Raw genomic sequence first — 16,010 nt, 5'->3', positions numbered from 1 at the left:
TGTTTTTTTCTAGAAACCTTATAGTTTTAATATTTATATTTTGGCCTATGATCCTTTTCATGTTAATTTTTGTATATGATAAGAGGGAAGTACTGAGGTTTCTTTTTTCCTAGATAGATACCTAAATGCACCAGCACCTTTCCTTAAAAAGACGATCCGTTCCCCTTGGCCCCTTTCTTGAACATCAATTGACCATATTTGTGTGGGCATATTTCTGGACCCCTTATTTTATTCCTTTTATCTGCTTATCAAAACTTAGACTTGTCCTGATTACTCTCATTCTATAAATCTTGAGATCCTCCAAATGTGTTCTTGTTTTAAAATTATTTTGGCTACAGTATGTCCTCTGCATTTCCTTATATTGGGTTGGCCGAAAAGTTTGTTTGGTTTTTTGCCCTTAGTTGTCTTTAACTTCATTTGAAACAATTTTGTTAGATTGTATTGTGATAGCTGTCATATAAACGTGCATTTAAAAAAAAACATCCAAATTGGTGAATTTTTGTGTAGCCATTTTAATATCGAATATGGAAAAAAAGCAGCATTTTCCGCATATTATGCTTTATTTATTTCAAGAAAGATAAGAACACAACTGAAACGCAAAAGAAAAAAGATTTGTGCCACGTACGGAGAATGTGCTGTGACTGACTGAACGTGTCAAAAGTGGTTTGCGAAGTTTTGTGCTGGAGATTTCTCACTGGACAGTGCTCCACGGTCGGGTAGACCAGTTGAAGTTGATAGTGATCAAATAGAGTAATTGAGAACAATCAACGTTATACCACACGGGAGATAGTCGACATATTCAAAGTACCCAAACCAAGCATTGGAAATCATTCGTACTAGCTTGGTCATGTTTATCACTTTGATGTTTGGGTTCCACGTAAGTTAAGCGAAAAAAACCTGCTTGACCGTATTTCCGCATGTTATTCTCTACTTCAACGTAATGAAAACGTTCCATTTTTAAAACAAATTGTGACAGGAGATGAAAAGTGGATACTGTACAATAACGTGGAACGGAAGAGATCGTGGGGGAAGTTGAACCACCACCAACCACACCAAAGTCCAGTCTTCATCCAAAGAAGGTGATGTTGTGTACGTGGTGGGATTGGAAGGGAGTCCTCTATTATGAGCTCCTTCCAGAAAACCAAACGATGAATTCCAACAGCTACTGCTCCCAATTAGACCAAGTGAAAGCAGCACTCGACAAAAAGCATCCAGAATTAGTCAACAGAAAACGTAATCTTCCATCAGGATAACACAAGACTGCATGTTACTTTGATGACCAGGCAAAAACTGTTCCTGCTTGGCTGGGAAGTTCCGATTCATCCACCGTATTCACCAGACATTGCACCTCTGGATTTCCTTTTATTTTGTATTTACAAAATTCTCTTAATGGAAAAAATTTCAATTCCCTGGAAAAGGCACCTGGAACGGTTCTTTGCTCAAAAAGATGAAAAGTTTTGGGAAGGTGGAATTATGAAGTTGCCTGAAAAATGGCAGAAGGTAGTGGAACAAAATGGTGACTACGTGGTTCAATAAAGTTCTTGGTGAAAATGAAAAATGTGTCTTTTATTTTTACTTAAAAACCAAAAGAACTTTTTGGCCAGCCCAATACATTTTAGGATCTGCGTGTCAAGTTCTACAAAATAGCTAGCTGGGATTTTGATTGGGATTGGCATTGCATCTATTAATTTGGGGAGAACTAACAACTTAACAATATTGAGTCTTTCAATCCATGAACACGATATTTTTCTTTACATCTTTAATTTCTCTCACCAATTTTTTTATAGTATTCAGTGAATAGGTTTTGCAAATATTTTGTTAAATTTATCCTTAAATATTTCATGATTTCGATGACAGTATATAAATATAATGGTATTTAAAATTTTCATTTTCTAATTTTTCAGTATGTAGGAATACAAGTGGTGTTGTATACTGACCTTGCATCCTGTGGCCTTCTTAATTCACTCATTAGCTCTAACGTAAGTTCTGGAGATTCCTTAGGAATTTCTACACACAATCATGTCATCTGCAAATAAAACAAATGAACATTTTTGTTTCCAAGACAAAAAAAAGCCTTTTATTGTTGTCTTGCTTTCTTTGTACTGCCTAGCCTGGCAAGGACTTCTTGTGCAAGGCTGAATAAAAGTGATGGGGATGGAGCCTGATCTTAGGGAATATGGATTCAATCTTTTCTGTTGACTGTGATGTTAGCCGTACATATTTTGTAGAAAAATGTCTTTTATCAGTTGCCTTTGATTCCTATTTTGGTGCAAGTTTTTGTAATAATTGCAGACTAAATTTTGTCAAATTCACCTTTTCTTCTCCTCCCGAAGCAGGAAAACTTATTTTCCCCTTCTTTATTCTGTTAAGGTTGAGTTACATTAATTTTTCATATGTTAAGTCAACCTGGCACTCCCAAGAAAAATTCCACTTGGTCATAATATATTATGCTTATTACACATAGTTAGATTCAGTTTGTTAATAGTTTATTAATGATTTTTGCATCTAGGTTCCTGAGAGATATTGGTGTGCAGGCTTTTTTTCTTTGATGTATTTGTCTGGTTTTGGTATAAGAGTGATGTTAACTTCAAAAATTGAGTTGGAAAGGGTTCCTTCTTCTTTATTTTCTGAAAGAGTTTGTGAGTATTATTTTTTTCTTCTTAAAATGTTTGGTAGGGCTTCCCTGGTGGCGCAGTGGTTAAGAATCCGCCTACCGATGCAGGGGGGTTCAGGGAGATCTCACATGCCGTGGAGCAACTAAGTCTGTGTGCCAGAACTACTGGGCTTGCGCTCTAGAGCCCATGAGCCCCAACTACTGAAGCCCGCGCGCATAGAGACCGTGCTCAGCAACAAGAGAAGCCACCGCAATGAGAAGCCCGTGCACTGCAATGAAGAGTAGCCCCCAATCACCACAACTAGAGAAAGCCCGCACGCAGCAACAAAGACCAAATGCAGCCAAAAATAAATGAATAAAATAAATAAATTAAAAAAAAAATGTTTGGTAAAATCCACCAGTGAAGACATTTGGGCTGGGAGTTTTCCTTGTAGAAAGATTTTTAATTATGAATTCAGCTTACTATATACATGACTATTCAGATTTCCTATCAATTTTTATATTACAAAGAATTTGTCCATTGCTTCTAAGTTACCAAATTTAACAGCATAAATTTATTTGTACTATTCTCTTTTTATCCTTTTAATGTCTGTAGGATTGATAGTGATGTCTTCTCTTTCATTCTTGGTATTAGAAATTTGTATTTTTTTCTTTTTTTTATCATCTTAGGTATAGATTTACCAATTTTATTGATTTTCCAAAGAATCCTTTGGTTTCATTGATTTATCTCTATTTTCTACTTAAAAAGGTGGTAAATGTTTTCTGTTCGTGGCCAAATAAATATTTTAGGTTTTTCGGCCATATGATCTCTAAGGCAGCACTAGACAACAAGTAAATGAATGAGTGGAACTATGTTCAAATAAAACTTTATTTACAAAAACAAGTGGTGAGCCAGATTTTGCCTGCGAGCTGTGGTTTGCCGACCCTTGGTTTATTAATTTTAACTCTTTATTTTTTCTTCCTTGTACTTTGGAGTTGATATTCTCTCATTTTCTAGCTTTGTAAGGTAGAAATCTTAATCCTTCAGTTCTGAAGGACATTTCCAATGAGTTTAGAATTCTAGGTTCACTCCCCCAACCAGCACCAGTAGTTTAAAGATGTGATCGGTTTTAGATGAAATGCTTGCTCTTGGTCTTTGTTTCTGTGTATTGCTTCCTTTGGCTACTTTTAAGATGATCTTTTTAATCACGATTTTCAAAAATTTGATTATGATAATGATACACTTTGCTGTGTTTTTCTGTTTCTTCAGCTTGGTTATTTGTTTGTTTCTTTGTTTAGCTTATTGGATGTGTGTGTTGGTTTATAATTAATCAAATTTGGAAAATTTTGTGTTCAGTGATGTCACATTGGTACCTTGAAATCAACAATAGTGTGAGTATTTACATCATAAAAATTGGCCTATGCTATATAAATCAAGTCTTTTTTCCCCCATGGAGCTAGTTGTTAAAATTTACTGCCTACAGGTCACTAAAATTTGGTTCTTTTGAATTTTTTTTCTTTATGTTTTTCTATTATGGTAGTTTCTGTTGCTATGTGCTCACATTTACTGATATTCTTAAGTTTTCATTGGATGCTATCCTTATACTGTAAATTTATTATTTAAGATACTGTATTTTTCAGCTGTAAAGTTCTGTTTGGATCTTGTTATAATACCTTCCACTGATCTTTTCATGATGTTTTTCTTTGAATCCTTGACTATATATATATATATATATATATATATATATATATATATATATATTTGCTGCGTTGTGCCTTTGTTGCTGTGTGCGGGCTTTCTCTAGTTGCAGCGAGTGAGGGCTACTCTTCATTGCAGTGTGCTACCTTCTCATGGCAGTGGCTTCTCTTGTTGCAGAGCATAGGCTCTAGGTGCACGGGTTTCAGTAGCTGCTGCACGTGGGCTCAGTAGTCATGGCTCGAAGGCTTCAGTAGTTGTGGCACGAGGGCTCAGTAGTTGTGACTCGCGGGCTCCAGAGCACAGGCTCAGTAGTTGTGGCCCACTGGCTTAGTTGCTCGCGGCATGTGGGATCTTTCCAGACCAGGGATCAAACCCAAGTCCCCTGCACCAGCAGGTGGAATTCGTAACCACTGCACCACCAGGGAAGTCCCTTGACCATATTTTTATTTTTTTATAAATTTATTTATTTTTGGCTGTGTTGGGTCTTCGTTTCTGTGTGAGGGCTTTCTCTAGTTGCAGCGAGCGGGGGCCACTCTTCATCGCGGTGTGTGGGCCTCTCACTGTCGCGGCCTTCTCTTGTTGCGGAGCGCAGGCTCCAGTCGCACAGGCTCAGTAGCTGTGGCACACGGGCTTAGTTGCTCCGCGGCATGTGGGATCTTCCCAGACCACGGCTCGAACCCGTGTCCCCTGCATTGGCAGGCAGACTCCCAACCACTGCGCCACCAGGGAAGCCCCGTATTTTTAATAATTGTTTCAAAGTAACTCATTGTTAACTCCCTGTTATTGCTGACAGGAACACTGTCAACTCCTGTCTGGCTTCGACTGCTTCTTCCTTCCCTCTCTTCCTCTCTGTGTTTACTCTATGGCTCATTTAGTACTATTACTAAGGTATCACCCTTCTGAGATTTCTATTAAATGTTCCATAGACAAAGATTCCCCATTTGGCTGGTCAGAACTTGCATGTTTCCTAGATCTTGTGTCCTCTGGGAATGATTCATCTGAGGGCACCTGGTCATTGTTAGCCCAGCCTGGTGGAGTTTTACCTTATGTCAGCATAGCTTAGTTTTTATCAACAGACTCACAGAGAACCCTGAAGATTTCTACAGCTCTTTCTCCATTTAGCTCCCTCCTCTATGCTGCTCTGCCCCAGAAATTCCAGCATCTCAGACTTCTTGATCCCTAATAATTATCTCCTGAACTCAAGACCACTGCAAGGGATCCTCCCCTCAACCCTGAAGCTTTGCTTTAGACAGTGCCCTTCAGGCAGAAGGCTGGCGTGATTTTAAGACTCAGTGTTTGAAAGTGGTTATTTTGTCCAGTTTCTTTTTTTTTAAACAATGGGAGGACATGTCTTTTTCCAGTTTCTCCATCATGGCTGGAAGCTGAAGTTCTTATACATGCTTGACCAAACCAGTAATCTTTCTTCATCTGGTATATTCAACCCCTTTGACAGAGGTCTTAATAGCACTATCAGTCTTAAGTGGTATGCATTATGAATAATAGAAAGGGAGGAGATATTATAATCCACTGAGTCAACACCAGCTGTAATGGAGGGAGCCGGATGTTGTGGGTAAATAGAGGTCCTCTTGTGCAGTGAATAAATTATGTCCTTCCTTGGTACTTAATCCTTAGGTTGGGTTGAACTAACCTAAGGGCGAAGTGTTAAATTTCTCATTTCTTAAAACAGCTAGAAAGTAACAATCTGAGGATTCACTATGGGGCAGTAGAGAGAGATAAAATGCAAAAATAATTCTTTCCTGGGAGTTAGGAAGCTTGGCTCAAAGGCCAGGACTCTGCATTTATAATCCTCCACACTTCCTTCCATTTCTATCTGTAAACATGGGCAATTGAACTCTTTGTCCTTTAACAATCCTTCTGGCTTGGCGATTTTTACTACTGCTCTGTTTTCTCACCATTATTCCTAGTATTATCCCATGTTAATTGGTGTAATATCATAGGCTAGAACAGTTACCTTCTTAAGGGTTTAATTATTTCTATTGCATCAATTAGTAAAGGTAACAATAATTATTAGCACAGCGAAAATTTCAAGAGCAAGAACCAAACAAGGAAAAGCATACAACTTCATGCCATAGACTTCAATAAGTAGTGAAAAAAGAAAAAAATATATTCTGGCATGGCTTGGCGTAGCTTCCTAGCCTTAACCCTAAGCTCCAGAAAGAGAGGGAATGAAATGTTGAGAATTTCCACAATTATTTCTTACTTTGGAGAAAAGTAGTTGGAGGGTTGAATAGGAAGCTCAGGTAAAATTCAAAAAGAAATTGTAATAGGGAAGAACAAACCTGATTCCATATTGGATGTATTTCTTTTACTTTAACCTTTGTTAAACATGCATAACAGCCCATCTCCGGGAACGCCACCTCCTATGCCTGAACATTAAGCTAAAATCCCTTTTTTCAGCTCACAGGAAGCATCCTGACCAGTCCCACCTGTGAATGGTTGCAGGAAAGAAGAAATTGACTCACCCCCTTGGAGTCTGGCGGAAACCAGGAAATATTTGCAACAACTTATCTTTTTAATTTTACCTCCTCACCTCCCACCTCTCTGTTCCATAAAAGAAACTAGCACCCAAACCTGGGCAAGATGGGTCTTTTGGACACTAGTCCACCATCTTCTTAGTCTGCTGGCCTTCTGAATAAAGTCATTATTTCTTAACCCAACAACTCATCTCTCAATTTATTGGCCTGTCATGTGGTGAGCAGTATGAGCTTGGGCTCGGTAACAAAATCTTCAGGAGTAAAAGCATCTACAGCAAGACGCCCTGGAGGGGCAGAAGAGCTATAAGACCTGTGTGGGTTGGAAGAACAGTCTGAGAGCAAGGGATCACCCACACAATAACTGGGTGCACTTTGGGCCAAGCGAATATTAAGATAGGGCACTGGGTCAGAGGAGAAAACAGAATCCATATCCTTAAGCAAAGGAAACATAGCTGGAGCCAGGCCTATGCCATTTCCCTGCATCCTCAGGCTACAGAGAAGGCAACAGGAGCGATCCTCATCTTCCGAGCTGCAGTTCTAAGGAAACAATCAGGACTCTGAGTATGAAGGACACTGAGGAAAACTAGGCCGCACTATAGAGAACAAAGGGCAAGTCAAGCAGAGTAGCCTATGTTCTGCATACGCAAGATGAAAAGAAAGGACATAATTATACCATTCCCTGTATTTTTGTGGCTTTAAATTTTTTATAGTAAATGTTTTTAAAGGATTGTTTAAATTTAAATTATACAAGCATACTACTGAAAGGTAAATACAAGGAGATATGAAGATAGCATAAGAAGACATCTTAAGATGTCTCAAAGAAACAGAAGGAAACTCTCTACAACTTTTTGTGACAAAAGAACCTTAATAAGGACATGAACTCCAGAAAATAATTACTCGTCGTAAAATTTTAAAAACAGAATAAAAAAGACAAAACTGTACTACTAAAGAAAAAAATTGAGAACAAAATAATATCAGGGAATGAATTAGAAACAGCAAGAAACAGAATAAAGAGTTAAAAACTGAAATAATAAAGTACAAAAAGGCTTGAGCTAATCACAGTGAACAGAGGAACAAGCAAGGTAAAACAATTAAGAAAATATGATATATAAAGAAAGAAGAAAAGCTAACAAAAGGTCATTTCCTTAAACAGATACCCCAGCAGACCAAGCAGAAAACTTACTACAAAATTTCCCTGAAGAATCAAATAGTCTATGTAAAAAATTATACAGAATATCAGTTTTTATTGAGAGTTGTTTGCCATTGAATTTCAGGAATAGAGAAAGAATTCTTTAATTGCACAGAGGGGACAAAGTAAGATGGGAATATTTCAAGCCAGTGTCAAATTTCTCCTTAGTAACACTTAGTGCTAGGATATAATGGAGCAATTAATTTCAGCCAAATTTTTAAAAATAATAAAGTGACAATTTTATACCCACCCATTTCACTAAAATATAAAGACAGATATATTCAAACATGTGTGAACTCAGGAAATGTACTGTCTATAAGAACCTTTAAAAAAAATAAAACTACTTGACAAGGAAATTTAACTGATCAAGAAATAATTTTGAAAACATAGTTTAAAATCTGCAATCTTTCTCAATATAAATTTTCACAAAGCTCTATAAACATCTTCCTAAAAGGTTAATTCTACAGTGCAACAATAGTAAACAACACTTAATGGTTTTTATATTCTTGCGATGTTACTGTGTCCAAAAATTATACTTGCTTGTATATTTCTTTTAGAAAACAGGAAGAAAAAAAAGGCAATAAAAACTTGCCCCAATTTGCTAGAGCTGCCATAACAAAGCACCACAGACTGGATGGCTTAAACAGAAATTTATTTTCTCACAATTCTGGAGGCCGGAATTCTGAGATCAAGATGTCAGCAGGGAAGGGTTCTTGTGAGACTGCTCTCTTTAACTTCAGATGGCTGTCTTCTCACTGTATCTTCATACCACCTTCCCTCTGCACCTGGGTCCAAACTTCCTTTTCTTACAAGAACATCAGGCACACTGGAATAGGGCCCACAATAATTACCTCATTTTAACTTAATTACCTCTTTAAAGGCCCCATCCCCAAATACAATCACATTCTAAGTCCTGGGGCTTAAGACTTCTACATGTAAGTTTTGGGGAGACACAATTCAGCCCCTAACACCCTCCATGGCTCGATGTAAAGAAAGTGCAATTGAATGTCATCATGCTCCATCATTTAAGCCCCAGGGAATGCAATGAAAAGGTCAGAACCCCTTGCCTTCTTGAAATAAGTCAACTGGTTATAGCTAGGTTTGGGATCAAAGTCATCTCATCCACTTTGTCTTGGGAGAGGTGCCGGACTTCTTATCATCTTGGGGGAAGAAAAGACTGACCGGTAGTAGAGGGAAAGAGCACAGGACACTCAGTGTTGTTTAACAGTGGTTTTGATAAAGCATAAAGAAAACAGCAGAATGACTAGTTTCTTCCCATTTCCTAGTCTTATTTTTTATTTTCACTCACTTTACTGTTTAAGGTTTACAGAAAACATTGAATATAAAGTACAGAAAACGACTACACCCTCCCCCTCCCACTCCCTCTGCAGTTTCCCCTATTGTTCACAACTTGTACATCTGTTACTATTGATGAATACATTATTAACCAAAGTCCATCACTTACACGAGGTATCACTCTTTGTGTTGTACAGTTCTATGAGTCTTGACAAATGTATACCATCATGTAGCCACCATTGTGGTTCATTCACAATCGTTTGCAGGCACTCAAAATCCCATGCTACACCTAGACATTCCTTCTTCCCTGTCCCCATACCCCAGGTAACTACTAACTTTTTCCTGTCTTTACAGTCTTGCCTTTTCCAGAATGTCATAGCTGGAAGCATACAGCGTGCAGCCTTTTCAGATTGTCTTTTTTCACCGAGAAATACGCATTTAAGGTTCCTTCACGTCTTTTCACGGCTTGATAGCTCTTTTTTTTTTTAAAAAAAAACACTGGACAACATTCTATTCTATGGATGTATCACAGATTTGTTTATCTGTTCATCTACTGAAAGGCACCTTGGTTGCCTCCACATCTCACAATGATGAATAAAGCTGTTATAAAAATCCCTGTGTACGTTTTCAACTCATTTGGGTTAAACACCAGGGAGCGTGACTGCTGGATATTATAGTCAGATTATGTTTAGCTTTGTAAAAAATGCCCAGGTGTCTTCCAAAGTGACTGCACCATTTTGCACACCGACCAGCAATGCATGAGAGCTCCCGTGGCTCCACATCCTCATTAGCACTTGCTGTTGTCAGTATTTTGGATTTTAGCGATTCTAATAGGCACATCTCATTGTTTTAATTTGCAATTGCCTGATGACGTGATATTGAGCACTTTTTCGTATTTGCCATCTGTATACCTTTTTTGGTGAGGTATCTTGTGCAGATCTTTTGCCTCTTTTTGAATTTTTTTAGTTGCTGACTTTCAAGAGTTCTTTGTATATTCTGAATACAAGTCTTTTATCAGACATGCATTTTGCACATATTTTCTCCCAGTGACTTGGCTTTTCATTCTCTCAACAGTGTCTTTATGTAGAGCAGAAGTTTTCGATCTTGATGAAGTCACACTTATCTTTTTCTTTCATGGATCATGCCTTTGGTGTTGTATCTAAATACATCACCAAACCTAAGGTCACCTCTGTTTCTCTTATGTTATCTTCTAGACATTTTAGAGTTCTGCATTTTACATTTAGGTCTATGATCCATTTTAATTTTTGTAAAAGGTCTAAGTTCTGTGACTGGATATCCAGTTATTCCAGTACCTTTTGTGGAAAAGGTTATCTATACTCTTTTGAATTGCCTTGCAGGGCAATTGCAGGGAACACGGTCTATTTCTGGATTTTCTACTGTTCAATTGATCTATTTATCTCTTCTTTCACCAATACCATATTGTCTTGATTACTACAGATATACAGTGTCTTGAAGCCTAGTAGTGACAGTTCTCCAACTTTATTCTTCAATATTGTGTTGGCTACTCTTTTGTCTTTCTATAAACTTTAGAACCAGTTTGTTGATACCCAAAATAATTTGCTGGGATTTTGATAGGAATTGTGTTGAATACCAAATTGGGAAATACTGACATCTTTAAAATATTGAGTCTTCCAATCTGTGAACATGGAATATCTCTCCATTTATTTACATTTGTATTTCTTTCAACAATTTTGTAGTTTTCTTAGTATAGATCTTGCACATATTTTGTTAAATTTATACCTATGTCTGCCTGCCTCCTTCCTCTCTTTTTTTTTTTTTTTGGTGCTAATAAAAATGATGTATTTTTTATTTCAAATTTATGCCTATGTCTGCCTGCCTCCTTCCTCTCTTTTTTTTTTTTGGTGCTAATAAAAATGATGTATTTTTTATTTCAAACTTATACCTATGTCTGCCTGCCTCCTTCCTCTCTTTTTTATTTTGGTGCTAATAAAAATGATGTATTTTTTATTTCAAATTTATACCTATGTCTGCCTGCCTCCTTCCTCTCTTTTTTTTTTTTTTTGGTGCTAATAAAAATGATGTATTTTTTATTTCAAATTCCAATTTGAAAGCAATTGACTTTTGTATATTAACTTGGTATCCTGTAATCTGGCTATAATTGTTCATTAGTTCCAGGATATTTTTTTGTTGAGTTTTTGGGATTTTCTACATAGACTATCATGTCATCTGTGAAAAAAGACAAGTTTTTTTTATTCTCCATCTATATATGCCTTCCCCTCCTCCCCTTTTCTATGTCATGAGTAAGGACATCTAGTATGATGGTTAATAGGATTGTGAGGGTCTTACAATTTTTACTTTTCTTATAATTTTTACTTTATTGTTTTAAAAGAATTAAAGTGGGCTTCACCAAGAGATTAATTCCTTGAGTAGGGACTATTCCAATACACTAACAGAAGTTGGAGGGGAGAGGAATAAGGAGGGAGGAAGTGTGTTAAATTTCTCATCATAGCATGGCACCAATTTTACGAAAATTAAAACATTTCAAGAATATATACCTTATAATAACTCCAACCTAATGTTTTCTCTTAATCTAAGAGTTATAATTAAGGAGCAATATAGCATGTGGTAAAGAAATGTTTATCATCTTACATTCAGAAATTTGGAAATTATTTCATTTTCATTTCAGTTCATTTGTCTTCTGTTAAACTCAGATAAAGTAAACTTAATATTTTAAATATAATTTTAATATGATCATATTTTTATTATATATCTGTATACTTTTTCTAGCTATTTACCTAGATATCTTTCAACCTGTATGTTTGCAGAGAGAGAACTGGAGTGGGGTTCATCTGTTAACAAAGCATTTTACTGAATAAAGGATAGGGGTTGATTTTTAACATTTTCTTTGTACTTGTCTGTACTGTCTGAATTTAAAAAATAATTAGCATGTATTATTTTTGATAAAAATGTTATTTCAGGGGCTTCCCTAGTGGCGCAGTGGTTGGGAGTCCGCCTGCCGATGCAGGGAACACGGGTTCGTGTCCCGGTCCGGGAAGATCCCACATGCCGCAGAGCGGCTGGGCCCGTGAGCCATGGCCGCTGGGCCTGCGCATCCAGAGCCTGTGCTCCGCAACGGGAGAGGCCACAGCAGTGGGAGGCCCATATACCGCAAAAAAAAAAAAAAAAAAAAAAAAAAATGTTATTTCAAAAATATAATCACAACTGCTTAAAAAAGATGTACTCAACAACCAAAAAAATTAAGATAACAGCTATATGTCCAAATATGGATGGAATTTGCTCTAAATACATACTATAGTGTTAGATTTTGACATCATGTTTACACAGGTTCTACCCTCTGAAGCAGTACCACATAACTTAGGGGGTTAGGTAGCAATCACTGTCTTAACCTTTCCCATCTGCCTCTACATGAGGGATTAAAATGCTACATCAACCAAAAACTGCACAACCACAGACTTAATTATTATGCAGAATCTACTTTATGAAACAACTAAATTGGTGGACTATCCTCTCCACTCCCCAATTAGCAAGTCTTATTTCACATACCTTAAAGCTTAGGACAATAACAGTATCATTCCTAAATTGTTAACAATAATTTTTAATATTATAATTAGTGTATGTATAAAATAGCAGCTTGTTTATTGAATCAAGATAAATATAAGCTGTCATAAGTTAATATGCTTTTTAGATATATTTGACTCATAGATTCTTTTACTCTTGCAATTATTTTAGAAAACTAAGTCATCTGTGGAGTTTTACTATCTCTTGTTTTATCAAATATCTTATTACCTTAAAAAACAGGACTTAAAAATTTTTTAAAAATTTAAACTAGTAAAAATTGTCAATGGAAAAAAATTTAAACAGTATCAAACCTAAAGTAGCAAACGTCATCAAATCTATATCAGATCTATATCTTTAAAGGCTTTCCCTTAGACATATATAAATACATAGATGTTGTGATATTTACTATAATGTAACCCAATGTGGTACATATTTACTATTTTGTAACCCAATATAGAACTAGCTCAATTACTGCAAGGAGAATATAATTACTAAGAGAATTACGTTTTAAAGCAGGCATACCTCATATTATTGCACTTCACTTTACTGTGCTTCGCAGATACCGCACTTCTACAGATTGAAGATCTGTGGCACCCGTGTGTTGGGCAAGTCTACTGGCACCATTTTTCCAACAGCATTTGCTCACTTCCTGTCTCTGTAACACAGTTTGATAATTCTCATGACATTTCAAACTTTTTCATTCTTTTTATATTTGTTATGAGGATCTGTGACCAGTGATCTTTGATGTTACTATTGTAATTGCTTTGGGGCACCACAAACCACACTCATGTAAGACAGAGAACTTTATAAATGTTGTGTGTGTCCTGACTGCTCCACTGACCAGCTGTTCCCCCATCTCTCTCCCTCTCCTCAGGCCTCTCTATTCCCTGAGACACAACAATATTGAAATTGGGCTAATTAACAGCCTCTAAGTATTCAGGTGAAAGGAAGAGTCAACTCATGTGCCAAACTTAATTGCTGTCTTTACGGAGAAATGGCCACGGCCACCCCAGCTTTCAGCATCCACCACCCTGATCAGTCAGCAGCCACCAACATCCAGGCAAGACCCTCCACCAGCACAAACATGACCACTCACTGAAAGCTCAGATGATGATTAGCGCTTTTTAGCAATAAAATATTTTTTAAGTAATGTACACTTTTTAGGCATAATGTTACTGCACACAACAGACTACACTATAGTATGAACATAACTTTTATATGCACTGGGAAACCAAAAAATTCATGTGACTTGCTTTATTGTGATATTTGCTTATAGCACTGGTCTGGAATTGAACCCACAATATCTCCGAGGTACACCTGTACCCATTTTGAAAACCTATAGAAAGAAGATATAGAGGTACAATTTTTTTTTTTTTTTTTTTTGCGGTACGCGGGCCTCTCACTGTTGTGGCCTCTCCTGTTGCGGAGCACAGGCTCTGGACGCGCAGGCTCAGCGGCCATGGCTCACGGGCCCAGCCGCTCCGCGGCATGTGGGATCCTCCCGGACCGGGGCACGAACCCGCGTCCCCTGCATCGGCAGGCAGAGCGCCACCAGGGAAGCCCTAGAGGGTACAATTTTTAACTCTCTTTCAGAGAAGCACAGAGATCTTGCTTGTTAGTAAAATAAATGTAAAAAAAAAAATCATATATCCCATTTTCAATTAAAGATTATATTTTTCTACTTTAAGGAACAAAAGACTAGAACTCTGGGTAAAATATTACTTAACCTACTTGGAGGGTGTATTATTTAAACTTGGCGTTTTTTAAAAAAATCCTATATCTATACAAGGGTTTTTAAACTTTCTTACTTTAAGCAGAGATTCAGGAATCTAAATGGAGCATTAATTCAGCTTATCTCAAATAACACTATCAATATTTCACTGACATTTTTAAATTGAGGGGCAATTTAAAATTTCTACTATGTATACTTACAATTTATAGTCGACATTATTTATGTCAAAACAAAATTTTAAAAACTTGATTTAGTGATGTGCGTATAGATCTTTTCCACATTATGAAAAAATTCAAACATACATAAAAGTTGAATTGTTCAGTGAATACCCATACTACTACACCTAAGAATCTTTCAATGACTGTATACTTGTACCTGTACACTTCACTCCTGTCAGCGGTTATTATCATTTAACTAGAGCGAGAGTTCAGTGTTTGTGTACGGTGTTTTATTTTTTGAGGTAAACTTCACATGAAGAATACAAACCTTATGAGTACCATTGGATGTCGTGTGAGAAATGCACACACCTGCTGCCATGACTGAATGTCTGTACGCCCCACATTCATTTGCTGAAGTGCTAATGTGATGGTGCTTGGAGGTGGGGACTGTGGGAAGTACTCAGGTGACGAGGCTGGAGCCCCCATGGTGGAATTAGCATCCATGTGCAGATGCCATGAAGACAGCCGTCTGTAAACTGGGACCACACTCTCTACTAAGAACCCAACCACGCTGGCACCCTGATCTGGAAGTTCTATCTTCCAGAACTGTGAGAAATAATTGTTTACTGTTTAAGCCATCCAGTTGATGGTATTTTATTACAGCAGTCTGAACTAAGACTCCTGTGTAACCCTAATCCTTGTCAAGTTACATTATTTTCACGCCTGAGTTCTCTCATCCTCCGTCTTAATCCCTATGCCCAAACACTGTTTTCAACATATATTAATTTTGCCTTGTCTGGAACTTCTTACAAATATTATTTACAGTATGCGGTCTTTTGCATAGACTTCTTTCACTCACCACAATGTTTCTGATATTAATCAATGGTGTTACATAAATATATATATATACATATATATTTTCCCTTAATTGTGGAATAGTATTTCATTGTGGAAATACATCTTTTTGTTCATTCATTCTTTGTTGATGGACCCGACTCACTTTTAGTTTTTTGGCTATATCTTTGTACAAGTCTTTTGGTGAATATATTTTCATCTCTTCAGTAAATACCTAAAATTGAAATTGAGGGATTATAGAGTGGTATACACCTAATTTTATAAAACTGCTGGGTACCATTTTACACTCCTGTTGACAATGATAACAGTTCTGACTGATCTAATATTTATACCCAGATTTGATGTTGTCAACCTTTTTAAGCATTCTCAGGGTGTATAGTGATATATTGCAGTTTGATATACTACATTCTCATTATCATTCGGTTCAAATAA

This window comes from Phocoena phocoena, chromosome 9 (assembly GCF_963924675.1).
Source record: "Phocoena phocoena chromosome 9, mPhoPho1.1, whole genome shotgun sequence".
NCBI classification, from domain to species: domain Eukaryota; kingdom Metazoa; phylum Chordata; class Mammalia; order Artiodactyla; family Phocoenidae; genus Phocoena; species Phocoena phocoena.
The sequence above is the reverse complement of the archived record's forward strand: the minus strand, read 5'-3'. Positions refer to the sequence as shown.